Raw genomic sequence first — 17504 nt, forward strand, 5'->3', positions numbered from 1 at the left:
CAACCTGGCTCTGCCAACAGTTTCTCCTAAGCCTGGAACAACAGCAGGTCGCTAGGAGACCAAACATTCTAAAGACAACTACATCATAAGATATATTTAAAGGAACATGAGATATATATGTATTGAGATACATCACAATTGGGAATGAATTGTGAGTAATACTCGCACAACCCCAACAGCAATTTGACACCTCCTTTGTCTACTGGTTCTGGGGCATCTAGAATGGCTTGAAGTAGACCCGGACGGGGACGGACCCCATCTTGAGATATGACATGGCCTAGATATTCAACTTCTCTGCAAAGAAACTTACATTTCCCTTCCTTTAGTACTTAACCACGTTTCCGGAAAAGAGTCAAAACCTTGCTCAGAACATCATCAGGATTTGAAATGTCAGTCCCAAAAATGAGCACGTCGTCTTGAAACACTACCACACCCTCAACTTCCTTAAGTATATTGGTCATAATCTTTTGAAAAAGAGACGCCGCAGAGGCAAGCCCAAATGGCATGCGGCAGTAATGGAATGTTCCCAAGGGCGAAATAAAAGCTGTAAGGTGACGTGATTCGGGGTCTAACTCTACCTGATGGTAGGCGCTCGCCAAATCCAGCTTCGTGAAAAAACGTGCTCCCTTTGTGAGTGAAAATAGATCACTAATTTTTGGCAAAGGGTAAGAATCTATCCAAATCTCTTTATTGAGTGATCTCAAGTCCACACAGACTCGAAGATCGCCTCCCCTTTTCCTCGCTACCACTAAGGGAGATGACCACAACGAGGAATCGGTGGGTTCAATGATCCCTCGTTCACATAACCCTTTTAGTTCTTTTTCTAGGTCAGCTCTGACACTGAATGGTACTCCTCTTAATTTATATTTAATGGGAGTGGCACCATTCTTAACAATGATCTTGTGTTTAAAACCCTTTATCCTTCCTAATTTTTTGTCAAAAACTTCTGGGAACCTTTTTTTCCGCGTAAGGCTAACATCTTCACAGTCTACTAATTTTTGGTAACTATGCCTTGTGACAATGCCCAAGCAGGGAGCTCTGTTATTAATTATGTTAGTTGGGATTGGAAGACCCTTCTAAGAAATAGAGGACATGCCCCGGTGTTTGATTTGAAAGACTGTTTTTCACTAGGTAGGCAAGTGGAGGAGAATTACGCCTCCTTTTGTGGACAGATTTCCTCCGTCCTAGACTCAACTGCCCCATTTAAAGTGCATAAGAAGGTAGGAAGAGCTTCAGCACCTTGGTTCAATGACAAATTAAAAAAACTGAAACTTGAGTGTAAGCAGGCGGAGAGGAAGTGGAGGAGGAGCTATAACGATAAGGAAAAAATTAGTTGGAAACGTTTGATTGGGTGCTATAAGGCAGAAATAAATTTAACTAAAGCGAATTACTACTCTAGCACTATACTAAAGGCTCAGAATAGACCGACCGTTTAAATGTTAAACACCCTGACCAGCCCAGAGTGCGGCAAGAATCAGATTCCCCCCTCGCAAGAGCTATGCGATAGCCTGGCAAGCTTTTCTTATGACAAAATTAATACGATTATTGCGGATCTGGGGAAGATCCCTCGCTGTCAGGAGGTAGTGAGTCCAGAACACACTAGTGCTGACTGTGGTCCCCGGGGGGGGGGGGGGGGGGGGGGGGGGGGGGGTGTAAGTACACCTACCCTCCCCGAGAGCCTGCCTTGTGGGAAGTTATTAACCGAATTTCCGAACCTCTCAGTAGAAGACTTTGGTAGGGTGACGTTAGGGGTTATGTCAGGTTCACCTCTGGACCCTCGGCCGCCGAGAGTCTGGAAGGAATTTGAAGTGGAGCTTTTTTCCATACTTCGGCTGATTTGTAATCAGTCTCTCTCCAGTGGTGTGGTCCCATCGCAGTGGAAGCAGGCACTTGTGACGCCTCTGTTGAAGAAGTCTACATTGGACCTTGCGAGCCCTAGTAACTATAGACCTATCTCTCTTTTGCCGTTCCCGGCTAAAATTGTAGAAAGAGTGGTGGGAAATCACTTTTCAAAACATCTTCAGAACAATAATATCTTGGAGGAGGTACAATTTGGTTTTCGGCCAGCGCATGGCACGGAGACGGCATTGGTGACCGTACTGGACGAGCTTCGAATGTAGGCAGACGGGGGTCGGACAGTAGCTCTTGTTCTGCTTGACCTGTCTGCCGCATTCGATACGGTCAACCATGCGATTTTGTTGAGGAGGCTGGAAGAGGTTGGGGTGACTGGTTGTGCCCTCTGTTGGTTCCAATCTTTTCTTTCAGGGAGGAGTCAAGCAGTGGCATTGCCTCCATATCACTCTTCCTTCTCTAAGATCATGCATGGTGTCCCCCAGGGCTCTGCAATTAGCCCGATCCTTTTTAATATTTATATGCTCCCTCTGATGGCCGTCATTAGGGCATATAATATCAAGATTGTAAATTATGCTGATGACACACAATTAATCTTCTCCATGGAGGGAGATGAGTCGACCTCCTTGGAGGCGTTTCATGGTTGTCTGAGGGCGATGTCTCATTGGTTGAAAGGAAACTCCCTACAATTTAATGCCGGAAAAACTGAGGTTCTTTATTTTTCTGCAGGGAAGGACTCTCCGATGTTGCCGGAGAATTTTTGGCCCTTGGATCTCCCTAAGGCCCTACGCCCAGTGGAGAAGGTTCGGAACCTGGGCGTTATGTTTAACAACAAGTTAACGCTGGAAGCTCAGGTCAATCAATTAGTAGGAAGCTGTTTCGCTATGATACGAACTTTGCGAAAGATTCTTCCGCTAATGCCTTCTCAGGCACGAGTTTTAGTGGTTCAGGGCACTATATTGAGTAGATTGGACTACTGTAATGCGCTGCTACTGGGTTCCTCGAACTATCTATTAGATAGATTGCAGCGCATCCAGTCTACAGCGGCCAAGCTGGTGTTTGGTTGGCCGAGTTATGCATCATCTTCACGGGCTTTGTTGGAGTTGCATTGGCTCCCTATTAGACAGAGAATCCAGTTCAAATCTCTCTGCTTGGTGTTCAAGGCCTTGCACGAGATTGGTCCTGTCGCCTTGCAGAGAAAATTTGTCTGGTATATCCCATGGAGATGTTTGCGCTCTGAATCTGCCAGACTGGTAATTGTACCTAGATTTAAGAAAGCTAGATCTGGAGGTATAGCCTTCAGTGTGATAGCTGCCAGACTTTGGAACGCGCTTCCGCTGGAGTTAAGAATGGTGAGTGACCTCCTCCTATTTAGGAGGAGATTAAAGACCTGGCTATTTCCCAGCCCCTAAATAATGCTGCCTGCTCTGCTGCTTTTGCCCACATTAAACAGTCTTTATGATGCTTAGCGCCAGGATGCCTGCAAGGTGATAGTGCGCTGTACAAGTACGAAATAATAATAATACTACCAATACTTGTTCTTTAGCTCCTGGTCTCAATATCATTCCGAAAAGCCCCTGGTGGAACCACCCCAAAATATTAAGACCTTTCACTGCAACGTAAATTTTTCCCTTTATACTCCTTCCTTTGAATCCCATTTCTTCTTCGAAAAATCCCATTAAGTCTATTTTCCGCCCTTCATAAGAAACGAGAGAACGATCAGGAGGGGAAAGAACATGAGTACCTTTCCGTGTTGCATCAAACAGCTCTTGTGTAATCATCGTTATCTTGGCTCCCGAGTCAACCAATAATTTCACAGTATGGTTACTAATATTAATATCTACAATAGGATCTACACACGTGGAAGGGTCACCAACTACCACATCCTGATTTAGAGATTAAGAAGGGACCTCATCCAGACTTCTTACGACAGAAATTACTTCAGAATCAGATTCAACAACACAAACAGTAGGTTTCCTCACATTTCTACTCCTCTTAAGGCATACTTTGGCAAATGCCCTATCTTTTTACAGTAATTACACATTACATTGCTTGCAGGACATCGAGAACCTTTGTTGTGTGGAGGGTTCCCACACCTCATACACTTGCTGGTATTGTTGCTTTATGACGTATTTGTAGTGTCTGACTTTACTTTAACAGATTGACTAGTTGAAGTCACAGGTTTACCCCGTGGTTTTACAGAAATATTAGTATTGATAACATTTACCTTCTTCTGTGGGTTTCTCTTCTAATTATTTCAGTGATACAATGGAAATTTCAATGCTTTTGACTATTTTTATCACTTCGTCTAGAGTGGGATTTCCCAAACTAAGCAGTTTTTGCCGTATACTCTTCTCTTTGCAATGACAAGTGAACTGATCCCTTATAAGTTGTTCTGTGAAGTTTTCAAACTTGCAATCTGCAGCTAACCTTCGCAGGACAGATATGTAAGCATCTCATTTTCAGCATCGGTTTGTTTTCTTTAAAAAAAATTATGTCTTAGTACCATCAGACTAGGTTGCTTGTCAAATCTGGTCCTCAATTTAATGATCGTCTCTTCATACTCATCAATGCCATCAAGTTCTTCTTGTGAAAGAGCAGTTAGATGTTTAAATATAGACCTACCCTCAAACCCAAGAGAGTGTAACAAGACATTTTTTTCTTTCTGCACTAAAACGTAATGCACCAATGGCACCCAAATACACTTGGAAGGCGTCGAACCAAACTTCCCATCTGACTGGCGGGTCTCCTGGAGATTCCAGAAATAAAGGAGGTGGGCTGACAGATTGCATGCTACACATTTCAGTCAATGAGGGAATCTGAATTTGATAAATGTTGCTGATTTTGAAAATAAATCAACTAATAAACCAACTAAAATTGTACCCTACAAAATAATGATGCAAACTTATTTATGCGAAGAGTTGTCAAGAAATCTTGCAGAAAGGTTGATTTAAAAATGAGCATACGATACAAGATAACAATATGTGGTGTTATAAGGTTGAACTGTGCCGTATAAGATACAAAAATCATATAGCAAAAGGTGATGTGTGTCAAAGCTGTAGTCTTACTTTTGAGAATAAACTCCAGACGTAGTGTGCGTGTCACCGATAGGAATGACACACTGGATTACTGAGGTGTGATGCCATCGCCGTTGTGTCAACTAATGTCGCTTCGAGAAATATACTTGATTAGGATTAATGTTCGGTGTGCGTGTCACCGTCGAATAGAACGATGGAAGTAAAATACGACACGCTTCTTAGTTCTTAGGATGGTGTGCGTGTCACTGTATGAAAGACAACATAGGATTGCCAATTTGTGGTACTTTATGAAAAACGTGTAACCAGAGATGACTTCCGAAGATTTCCCGTCACTGTTACAAGTTTGCTTCCCAAACCAATATGGTGGGTGTCACGTAACGTGGGATGACGCGAACACAGCAGGAGGAATCTTGGGAGGAAATCAACAGAGACGTCGCTGAAGGAACGCGAAGAGTGAAGCTGCTGTTTTTCTTTAAAGGTGAGCAGAGCGCGACAATGTTGATCGTGGTGCGCGGGACAAGTCGCGTGGGGAAGGAAACCTTTGGTAGATGCAAACCGTCTAATGATTTTACCTTTTTTTTTTGAAAAATCAAAACATAAGTTACACTCCCCCGCAATATTGATTGTAGAATTAGCGTTTCTATTTCGTAACCACAAATAGAAAGATTACGATCCACATTGGGTTGAGACAATACGATGATCGCTCTTGACATATATATGTCGAATTGACAGAAATGAGGACAGTACCTTTCAGATAAAGTTGTCGAAAGTTGCTTCAGAAGTAAAATTTCGAGATGGCTGGGGTGACTGTAGATCTTGAAATCATAGCAGATCTAACTTCAAAAATTGAGTGTAGCTGCATGGGGTCTTCATTGTAGCCAAAATATCGTCGCCATAAATTTGTAGTAACCAGGCAGGAACAGAGAGTAGTTAACTGGTTATTTATTTTGCTACATAGACAACAGAGCCAACAACCTGGCTCTGCCAACAGCTTCTCCTAAGCCTGGAACAACAGCAGGTCGCTAGGAGACCAAACATTCTAAAGACAACTACATCATAAGATATATTTAAAGGAATATGAGATATATATGTATTGAGATACATCACAACAAAATTTCAAGAGTTTCAATTATCCAAGTAGCTCATAGGAACATATCGTGCTCTGTAGTAAGGATGACAACTTGATAAATAGAAAAACGCTTTTGGTGTTAGATATGCAAAATGCAGTTTAAGTGCAGATCATAACAAAAACTTAAATCAAACCAGCCATTAGGAAAACTGTCTACCGGTGCTTACTTTGAAGAAAAAAAGGATGCATAGTTCTTATTAGCTTCTGCACATTTCACACAGTCTGTATTTTACTTTTTACAACACCATTGTCTATTGTACTTGGTGCCACCCAGGAGCTACTAATAAACACTCTTTGCTTGGGATGAAATATTGCCCAATAGCTGAAGGACCAAAGAGACTTGTGTTTGAATCATGGCTAACAATGCACCAACATCAGAGATCCGAGGCAGGTTCAAGTACCTCCCTGAATGTTGGATGCCTCTTTTGCCAAAAATGCTTAAGCTTCACAGACTGTTAAGAAGGGTTGCTCATAACTTTCCTAGACAACAGGGTGTGCCACAGCACCCAAAAGCAGTCTTTACCTGCGTCAACAAATCCCATACACATATTTTCATGAATAATGTGTCCCCTATAAAAACACTGGATGCACAAATGACAAATATTTGTATTATTGAAGAAGCAGTAATTACTACTATGTGCCCATTACGGTTCTCTTACAAGATATTTGGGCATCAAAATGTATCAGAAAATAAAATTACATCAGAATTCGATTTTGAAATATAATACTAGCAAATCTGGTATTATTTTAGTTTGTTGCATACAAATGCATATATTCAATCAGAGTATTCCAAAGTACTACCAATATATATGCATACTTTTCAAAAATGTTAGGATGCGCTTCAAATTTTCAGATGCGCTGCTCATAGTCAGTGTGGAAAACAGTCCGTCAAGGGTCCTGCTCAATTGACCCAGTGATGATCGGTGTACCAGTGGTAGTACTAAAACATCCTTTGGCTGCATACAGTGTCTGTCAGCTCAAGGGTTCATGGTTATTGACTGTAATATATTTCCCTTGTGCCACAGATCTTGCCAGGCCTACAGCAGTTTCATCACTGGGTTACAGTTATTATCATGATGCCATTCTGCACATTGACCTACCTTGGCATACATTTCCATTGAAGTTACCTATGATCATTTGGTGCACAAATGGACCAAAACTAGGGTAGAGTAAGACATGTGAATGGCTTGCAGCCAGACGCATAACAAAGCCACAAAGGAAAGGCAGCAGAGTGCATGGCTGGGCAACATCCTGACCCTCTGACAGTTCTTTCATAAAACGTGAACTGTCTGGGTTATAAAACCAATAGATGGGTCATAACACACTAAGGCCCAGATTCTGAAAACTGTCTCGGAATGACGCACAGCCCCCAAAAAGGGGAGAGTACAGGAGAGCGCCATATTCACAGAGATATGACACTCCGCTACCCTCTCCCTAGTGTCGGCACTGATATTTAGCTGCTGTGCACCAGGCACATACCTTAGCACCACAGTGCTGGGGTGCGTGCCTAAGTCTATCATAGGTTGCCTAGACACACTCAGTGGCGTAACGAAAATTGAGGGGGGCCCCTCCAGACTCCATCAGGAGCTCTTTGGCCGTAGTGCTGTGCTGAGGGGCCCCATGGAGCTTGGCCACCCCCCACACCGCGGGGGCTGCGAGGCCTGTGTTACGCCCCTGGGGGTGCTGCATTTACAAATAACTTATGGGTTTAAAATACCCTGCTGCAGAGTTCCTTGTCTGACAAGCAGTTTCAGCCAACAATAAAAATGTCAGGATAACGCTGGTTAATAATGTTCCTACTGGAGAGAGGTAGAGTTTTGTCTAGTGGCAGTTTTGACTCAAAATACAGTTGCACAGTGGGTTGATATGCTTGCTGTAAAGAACATGCAACATGCAGATCATAGAATTGTATTTTAAATAGCTCAGTTCATTCCTGCCTTTGTCAAAGAGATCATTTTGTGACTTACACTTCATAAGTCACAATCCTAATATAGCACAGTGAGCTATGAACTGGCATGAAAGAGTTGCATGCAAACTGCAAGGTACAAGTTAGAACTTTCTAATTTTCCCCAGTTTCTAATTATCCCAATGTTGCTAAAAAGGATTTGGTTGGGTATGAAACCATTCTTATTAATAAAGCCAACCCCAACTAATGTGTTACTTTTACATTCTGAGTTTGTGCTTCTCCAGACCAAACACTCTTAAAATATAATGGCTAGCTGTCTGGATGACATGTGAATCCTACACCTCATAGTCCTCCTTATCTTATGTAACATTTCCTATGCACTGATTTAAACATGTATGAATCATTATCTCAGTCTAATGCGTGTGTGATGTAAAGTGCTCTGACACCCTGCACTGGTATGAGTAGTGATATAAAACAAATTAAATACACGTGAGGTAGGAGCTATGGAACACTGAGGGGCACCGTTCGAGGGTGGTAGTGCGGGAATCTGTGAAGCAGCAAGTCATTGGGGGTGGGTGCCAACAAAGTTTGTCGCACCAATCCCCACCAATCCTAAATCCGACCCTGTGTCTAGGAATCCGCCAACAACCAAAAGTAGCATTTTCGATATCTTAAAACAGCACCTCTTAATCCCTTTTAATGTACAGAAAACAATATTGTTGCTGCGAGTTGATCGTAATACAAACAGGAATCACTGTATCATTTTTAAAGCGATCTTTAAAGTGTGCAACCACCATATGGTTTCTGCCCATGGAACACGTTGACTCTCTGTTCAACAAGTGCTATCTTGGCATGGGCATGAGTTAAGTAAGATCACTGCAGGTGAAAAACGTAAAATGGCAGACGTGGACTTCTTTATTTATTTTCATAGGTGTACGCCTAACTTCTGGAAACGTGCGCTTCAAGAAATGAGCAACCGGTGAAACGACACACTGGTTGAAAAAGAAACAACCTTTCTAAGACCGAAAAGATCTTAAGGGCAGATCGAGTGCTAAATATCTGCAGCATGTATTCATTGAATGTATTTATTTGCAAGATTCACCAAAGTGTGGTAGTTAATTTCATAAAGCATTAGCACTACCAAGCTTTCCCGTTAAGCACCGAACTGACTATAAAAAAAGAAAAAAATACACTATAGTGCTAGAGAATAAGACGAAGAAATACAATCACATCAGAAGTACTGTATTGACCAGAGAAAGAATACATAAGGGTTGATAGCTGTTGAGCATTCATCTCTTTTTTTGGGCAACTTGATACTTTTGTGTTGTGCGCTACTTAGTCATTACTGTGCAGACACGTTATGCGTCCTATGCTGAATCATTCGGCTTGGAGTTTAGCGTGTGTTCTTTGTGAGCAAGAGTGGGACAAAGCTTTCTATGCACATATCATGTTTAATTTTAGGCGCCCTTTGATCTGTGATTGAAGTAGTGAAAGTTGCCGTAATGGTGACTCAGGACAGGTAATCGAGAGAATACAGCGCGAGGGATTCTTATGATGGATGGTCTGTACACCGGAAGTGGAATCTGTTCGAAATCATATTTGGACGTGCTAGACATTAGCTAAGGTTTTAATAACCCTGCAAGTGAAAACAATATTTCAAAGATTATGTACGTTACTAATGAATGCGGCTAGTAATGCTGTTTTAAGGCAAATTCGTTTCTGAGATTGAATTTATAGTGAAGTAGTTTACAGATTTAAACTTGACAAATGTGTTGTTTTGGAAGAGAGTGTGAGACATTAATGTAGACCGAAACAAAAATATGTTTAATCGTATCATCATCAGTGTTAGCATTATTATTTAGTAATTGCAAATAATGCCCAACGAGAAGCGCAAAATATGATGTCTGGCAAAAACAGCGATGTCATGAATGATGGGTTTATATACCAATTGCAGCTGACAGCTTCACAGCGCTAGCAACTATTACACCGTTAATTGTCATAATCATTTATAACCTCAGAAACTTAACTTTTGTGTGAAAAGTGAACAGGAACTTTTGATCTGCAGGGTTGCAAGCAAATTTCTGTAGAACATTGACGAATTTAAATGTGTGCCCTCTGCATGGATTTCACCCGACCCTGGAGAAAGGGCTGAGCAGAGATCTCTGGGTGCTGGTTTTGTGTGAAGCGCTTACCTTCTCACTTAAAAGCTGTCTCTCAACATGCTGCTGAGAAGGCCGTCTGTGCATCTGGTAATTGTAAACATGGTGCCCAGGTGTGGCAGTGACCCTGCTGTCACATTTTCCGGTCTCTCAAGGCACCACCCATTACATCCCGTGAAGAGAGCGCGATTCAATCACAGCAGTACAGGAGTCCAGGATCCGGACGAAATGTAACAAAAGGCATGCATGCTAGAAATAAAGTTGTAGCAATCCGGGCCCAGAGGCGATTTCCATGGCAACCATAGTCACCTCGTCTCTGGGCCTGGCTTGCACTGCCTGGAACACATTCAAATAAGTAAACAGACGAGCATTGGGTGCGCACTTGCCGAATTCACTCTAAAGCGCCTTGACAAATGGAGAGGTGCTCAATATGCGCTATAATCTTTTTTTATTGCAGTGATTCGGGGACATGCTTTCAAATGCATTAGGCCAACCCATAATGCCTTCAGGGCTGGGCCATGCTCCCCACCCAATGAGTCAGGACCTCTCAGGCCGGCCCCTGCACAGAGCCAGAGGGGGCTGCGGGGATTATTGTTACGCCCCTGGACACACTTCAAAGCTTTCCCTACTTTGCATGCATGCAGCACACATACAAAATCGGAAAATAAAGGACAAATTAAAACATATAAAGTTGGTGGTTTGTGTTAGTGGTGGGCACCAATGAAGCTGTACACAACAGGTTAGTTGCCACTTAAATTATTTATTTAATTCTCTCGGGAGCGCCGGAGCAGTGCTCTGTTTCGTTCAGAATCCGGGTGCCAAATCACCGATAATGGCCGCAGCCGGACTTCCGCCTACGTCACACGCAAGTCGTGTGGACGACTAGACCGCTACACCACATCTCCCCCCTTTTACAGCAACCCAAAGAAAATGTAGTCTTACTTGCTGTCCATAACGAACTCTCCAAACCTCCTGGGCAGATTGACTCTTCTGCCACACCGTGTACGATCTCTGAAACCTCCCTTGCTCGGGGTGGCAGCAGTATGTCCCAGCTTGAGTGCTTCCCCACCGTCCATGCGTCCTGCTTCCCTTCTGCTCTCCGGATCTGTTCCCTCTTGGGTGCTGGTCGCCTGTTCTCTCGTCTCCTCTCTCTCCCCTTGCACTGTTCTCGGTGGTGGGCCGCTCCCCTCCTCCTTGGGACATATTTTCCCGTCGCTGAGGAGCGCTGACCTGGAATATGGTTCCATCACTTGAAGCGGGGGGGTGAATTTACTATCTCCTTTCTTCTTCTGGATGGGCAGCTTGATCCTCACCCATTCGCCTTTCTCTAATGTGACCTCTTTGGTGTTATGTTGGGCGTCATAGTGCTCTGTGTACACTGCCTGAGCTCTCTCTATGTTCTTGCGCACTACTGCCGGAGACCAGTGGCTTTGCACCATGAGAAGTTTCCATAACACATTGTCCTTCGTGAAAGGTTCTCTTCCTCGCAGTATTCTGAATGGACTGTATCCTGTGGTGGTAGGCGTAATCCGATACGCCCACATCAGTCTTTTCAGTTCTTTCGCCCAGTTCAGGCCTTGGCTGATCGCCGCCTGGACCGATCCCATGATCACCCGGTTAAATCTCTCCGCTAATCCATTTCCTGCCGGGTGATATATTGGTGTATGTCTCACAGCAATGCCATTCCTTTCCATGAAGGCTTACCATTTAGATGATGTGAACTGTGGGCCATTGTCGCTCAATATTCCTTTGGGGATTCCCTCTCTTATAAAGATGTCTGTTAAGAAGGCCAATATTGTTTCCGTTTCTGTGTTTTCAGTCACGTCGATCTCTGGCCACTTGGAGTACCGGTCTATGACGACCGTGATATATTTCTGAGTACCTTGTGCATCTTGTATGGGTCCCAGAATGTCTATGGAAATCTCCTCCCATGGGTTTTCCGGAACGTCATATCTACCTAGGGGCGGCCGTAAAAACTTCTGGGTCTTGTCCGCATTGCAACACTGCTCGCACGCCCTTACATGCCTCTCTATCATCACGTCCATCCCGGGCCACCAGTAGTCTTCCTTTGCCCTCCATTTGGTTTTTACGATACCCAAGTGTCCTTCATGTGTGATGGCTACGATGTGATTCCTCAGGGAGTAGGGAGGAATTACCTTGGTACCCCTTAACAAGAACCAGGGTTTGTCCCCTATCGACAGTTCTTCTCGGATTTCCCAGTACTGTTTCAATTCTTCCTCCAACAATCTCTTGTCCGGCCATCCATTCGTCACATATGCTTTTACTGTGCTTAGTCTCACGTCTTTGTCATATTCATTTTCCCATTCCAGGGCGCTTATGGCTCTTTCCGGGTCCCCCGTGAGGGCAACTGCGTACTCCTCCCATCCTCCTTCTCCTTGGTCTTCCGCCCTCTCTTTGGATGCAGCCCTACTCAAGAAGTCCGCTACCTTGTTCTTATGTCCTGGTAGGTACTCCACAGTATACACATAGTCAAGGAGTCTCAGGGTCATTTTAGCAATCCGTGGAGTGGCATGTTCATGCCTGCTTGACGTGAGGACCTTCACCAAGGGTTTGTGGTCCGTGCGCAGAAGGAACTTTCCTCCCCACAGGAACTGCCAGAATCTCTCCATTGCCCACACAGCTGCTAGCATCTCCTTTTCAATGACACTGAATTTTTGTTCATTGGGGGCCAATGCTCTGGAGGCGAAGCTGATTGTGGTGATCACTCCCGCTGTGGATTGTTGCGTGAGCACTGCCCCTAAACCTCGATCGCTGGCATCCGTAGTTAGTATGGTCTGTGCTTCGGGGTTGAATCCGTGTATAGGCACAGCGTCGCTGATGTTGTGTTTTATGTCCTCGAACTCCTGTTGTTCCCTTTCCATCCACTGGAATGCAGATTTGTCCTTCAAAAGTAAACGCATGTTATGGGTCTTGGACGCAAAGTGTGGAACAAACTTACTATAAAACTCTGCCATCCCCAAGAAGGTCCTGATGTCTTCCCTGTTCTTGGGTGTGGGAGCATCTCTGATTGCTGTGACATTGGATGCTTTGGGTTCGATACCACGTTGACTAATCTCATGCCCCAAATACGTGACTTTGCTCACTCCAAACTTACATTTGTCCCATTGGGCGGTGAGTCCGTTTTGCATCAGTATGGTGAGTACCTCCTTTAATTTCACATTATGGTCCTCCCTGGATGTTCCCATCACCAATATGTCGTCCTGGAAATATTGGATGCCTTCTTTCTTGTGGAACAACCGGTGCATCAATATTTGAAACACAGCGGCCGCGGAGGCTAGTCCGAAGGGCATCCTTAAGAATTTGTAGCATCCGAATGGCGTGATAAATGACGTCAGGTGGTTGCAGGATCGATGCAAAGCAATCTGGTGGTAAGCTGATGTCAGGTCGATCGTGGAGAACCATTTTGCTCCTTGGGTTTTTGCCAGCATTTCGTTGATCCTGGGAAGGGGGAACTTATCCACCACGATGTTTTTGTTCAGTTCTCTTAAGTCGACGCACAACCTCACTTTACCATTTGGCTTCTGCGCCACCACCAAGGGCGCCAGCCATTCCGCGTTGTCGATCGCCTCTATCACGCCGTTATCTTCTAGCCTCTGCAACTCTTCCTGTACGGCCGGCCTGGTCCTGAATGGTATGTTCCGTGCTTTGTGAGACACCGTTTGGGTCCCTTCTCTCAATTGGATCCTATGCGTGAACTTCGCCATGCATCCTATGGACTCTCTGATGACTTCCGGAAACTCTTCCTTCCATCGCTGTGCTGCATACTCTGGTCCCTCTTCTGTCATGAGGACTTGCGTGTGTCCTCCTGGGTTCAACTTCATTCCCAGGGCTCCTTGATCCTTCCAGCCCAGTACCGACGGTCCCTTTTCCGCCACATACAATTTCCCTTCACACGTTCTCCCCCTGAACTCGAAGGACAAGGGACAAAACCCCACCATTGGGATAGGCTCTCCAGTGAACGTCACCGGGTGAATGTCCGTGGGCTGTAGATGATAATCTGTTCTTGGGACGAACTCCTTCTCCCATACTTTCCTCTGGATTATCGTGTAGGGTGATCCCGAGTCAGCTACCATGGTCACCTGTACTCCTCCGATCGTCATCTCGCATTTCGGCTTCTTGTCGGTGGTGCACTCTATGCCTAGGACCTGCTCTTCCACAATTAGGATTTCGTCTTCCTCACCCTCTTCTTCATTCTCCTTGTGCCACTCTTGTGCCACATACTTCACTTCGCTTTTAGGGGACTTCCTCCTGCACACTTTCTCGTAATGTCCTAAAAGTCCGCAGTACGAGCATTTGGCACTGAATGCGGGGCAACCTTTGTCGTTGGCGGCATGAGTGGTGCTGCCGCATCTGTAGCAGGCATTCCTACTCCAATTTCGTTGTCCTTGTGGTCTTGGTGTTCTAGTATTGTACTTTTTGTGGTTCCGTGTTCCTTGTTGTCCTGGGGTTTGTTTATTGTCGCATGTCTTCCTGTCCTCTACCTTGAATACTGCTTGTCCATGGCTGCTCTCTTGCTTGGCCGCTTCTGCACACCTCTTGGACAACTCTGCCTTTTTTACTAACGCCACCACTTCTTTCAAAGGTGCATCGCCGTTGACCCACAGCTTCTCTTGTATTAAGGAAATTACCGTGTGCATGATGATTTGATCCCTTATCAATTCTTCTTGCAAGGCTCCAAATTTGCACGTTATGGCTAGCTTTTGTAGGGCCGCCACATATTCATCAACTGATTCCCCTTTTGCTTGCTTCCTGTGGTAGAAGTTGTACCTGTCTATAGCCGTGCACACTACCGGGCGATAGTGTGCATCTAGGTCTTCCAACGCGTGCTTGAACACGTCATCATCCGTTGCTGCTCTTTCCTCTTTTACCAGGTTTTGGTATACTCTTTGTCCCGCCGGGCCCAAATTGTGGAGTAGAATCTTCTTCCGCCTGGCATTCGAGAACTCCGCTCCCCCCTCCTCTTCTAGCGCCGAGAGGTAATTCAAGAAGTACTGTTTCCAGTCCTCCCACGGCATCTCGGGTTCTCCCCCTTTTGCCAAGAACGGCACCGGGTTCGTCAACGAGAATGTCTGGGCACTCATGTAACAGCGCGTTTCCCGGTATTGGCAGGGCTGTCTTGGAGTCCTGCACCCTGGGCGTCCCTTGAATGCTCTTCGTCCTCCTGGCTGGAAGTCCCACTCTCCACGTGGCCATCGCTTGGCTGCGCCAGGGTCAGGATGCCCCTACTGGGGTGGGCCGGCCGGTGGACCCTCACTCTCCCGTGGGCGGCGCAGAAAATTTGGCTTGGGACCTCTGCATACAGGTTGGCTGGCTGCTGGCGAAGTGGGCTGGGATCCCTGAGCCTAAGCAAGATGTGCTTGGCGCCGTGGTGCACTCACCGCTACTCTGCCGCGCTCCCGGTGTCCTGTTCTGTGGGTGGCAATCCTGGGCTTGTGGGCTCCCACGTGGGTTTCAAAAGGGGTGCTGGATGGCACTTCACCACCTCGTCGCCATTATAAAGTTGGTGGTTTGTGTTAGTGGTGGGCACCAATGAAGCTCTACACAACAGGTAAGTTGCCACTTAAATTATTTATTTAATTCTCTCGGGATCGCCGGAGCAGTGCTCTGTTTCGTTCGGAATCCGGGCGCCAAATCACCGATAATGGCCGGCGCTGGACTTCCGCCTACGTCACACGCAAGGCGCGTGGACGACTAGACCGCTACACCACAAAACACTTCTTCTTTTAATGGCTGCTTTACAGCGGCATTCATTTATGGTTCTTAACCCTGTCTATTAATGTTAGCAGATAGGGTTTAGCATCAAAATCATGGGTGATTGCATGGGACTGCCCATGTACCACCCATGTAATGCCCCCTTCATGCAAAGTATTGCAAAGCAGAGTTTCACGCTGCTTTGCTCTGCTTTTCCATGAAAACCAACGCTAATACCAATAAGCGTTGGTTTGTTAACCCCCAAATAGGTTTCGCTTTGGGTTAGCATTGCAAAAGTAACGCTAAACCTACGCGAAACATTTTTGAATCACGGTCTAAATCCGTAGACCCTCTCCTGCCCCAATACCCATGCAAGAGATGCACCTGCTGTGTAACCCTTGAAAGTGCCTGTACTTAACTATGCTAAACAATACACCGGACAACCTGGGTTCACGGAGGGAAAATGGAAAGCTGATTTGGATTTGTAAGATGCACATTGGGAGGCGGCATTGATGCACCCAATAGAGAGGCAGGCTGTGCCTGATTCAGTTTAATATCCTTTCCAGGTCATATTCTAATAGGTCCCGGCTACACATAATGGGAAGGGCAGAGTGTCCCACGTGCCTTCGCTGTGGGGAGGTGGAGGGCAACTTTGTTAACATGACTTGGAGCTGTCTGGAGATGGGTAACAATTGGGGGACATTTGTAGCAGAATTGAAAGCTGTGGCGGAGACTGCTATTCCAAAAACCCCTAACTGATTATACTGGGTATACCTAACAACGTTGATCTCCCTAGAAAGCAAACATTGTTTAGCACGCTGGGCTCTTTGCTAGCAAAAAGGGATGTAGTTAAGTCACTGGGTGGGGATTGCACCCCCATGAGATTCATTTGGCAAGAAGGAATGAATCGATGCATGGAGGTGTAAAGAATGGTCTATGAAAGTTGAGGCTGCCCCGGGAACATAAAAACAATTGGGGGACATGGAGAGCCTTCCATGGACTGGAGACAGCCCTGATGACCCTACTTGTGGAGAGACCCCACCATAGCATCATTGCCCACCGAGAGATGCCAAGATGGGTTATGCAGGTAGAGGCACCGGGGCAGTCAAATCTAGCGACTGGCGCTGTTCTGGGCAGGAAAGGGAGCAAGGGAGGAAAGGGACTGGTATATGTATGTGCTTGAACGTGTGTAATAACCACTGTTTGTGTAAAATCAATAAAAATATTTATTTAAAAACAAAAACAAAGAATAACACCTAACTAATCTATATACATATCACTCCCATTTACATGTACACTTTCAAAAAGAGCAAAAATGTCTCTTTGGAGAGGTGAAGGAATACCTGTAAAGTGGAATCATATTTGATATTCCTATTTTACAGTGGTGGAATCGAGCTCAATATTGAATCAAATGCTTGCAAGTGCTTGATAAGGAGAAATATTTGGTGACACGTAGAGATGCCTCTGCAATGATATAAGCTTATCAAAGATGACAATGAGCAACATTTCTGCCTTGCTGCTGTTAAAAAGTACATTTGCAATGCACCAATATGGCTTCCAACTGTTTTTTCCCCACAGTTCTGTCTTCCACCTTTCTGAGCCTAAGCAACATCTTTAGCTCTCATATCTCTATCAAATTTTCTCCTCTGATCCTGTAGGACCGGGGGTCACCAGGCCCTATGGGGGTAGCGTGGCGCGGGCAGGTAGGC

The sequence above is a fragment of the Triturus cristatus genome, chromosome 1_1 (assembly GCF_964204655.1).
Source record: "Triturus cristatus chromosome 1_1, aTriCri1.1, whole genome shotgun sequence".
In the NCBI taxonomy this organism is placed as follows: domain Eukaryota; kingdom Metazoa; phylum Chordata; class Amphibia; order Caudata; family Salamandridae; genus Triturus; species Triturus cristatus.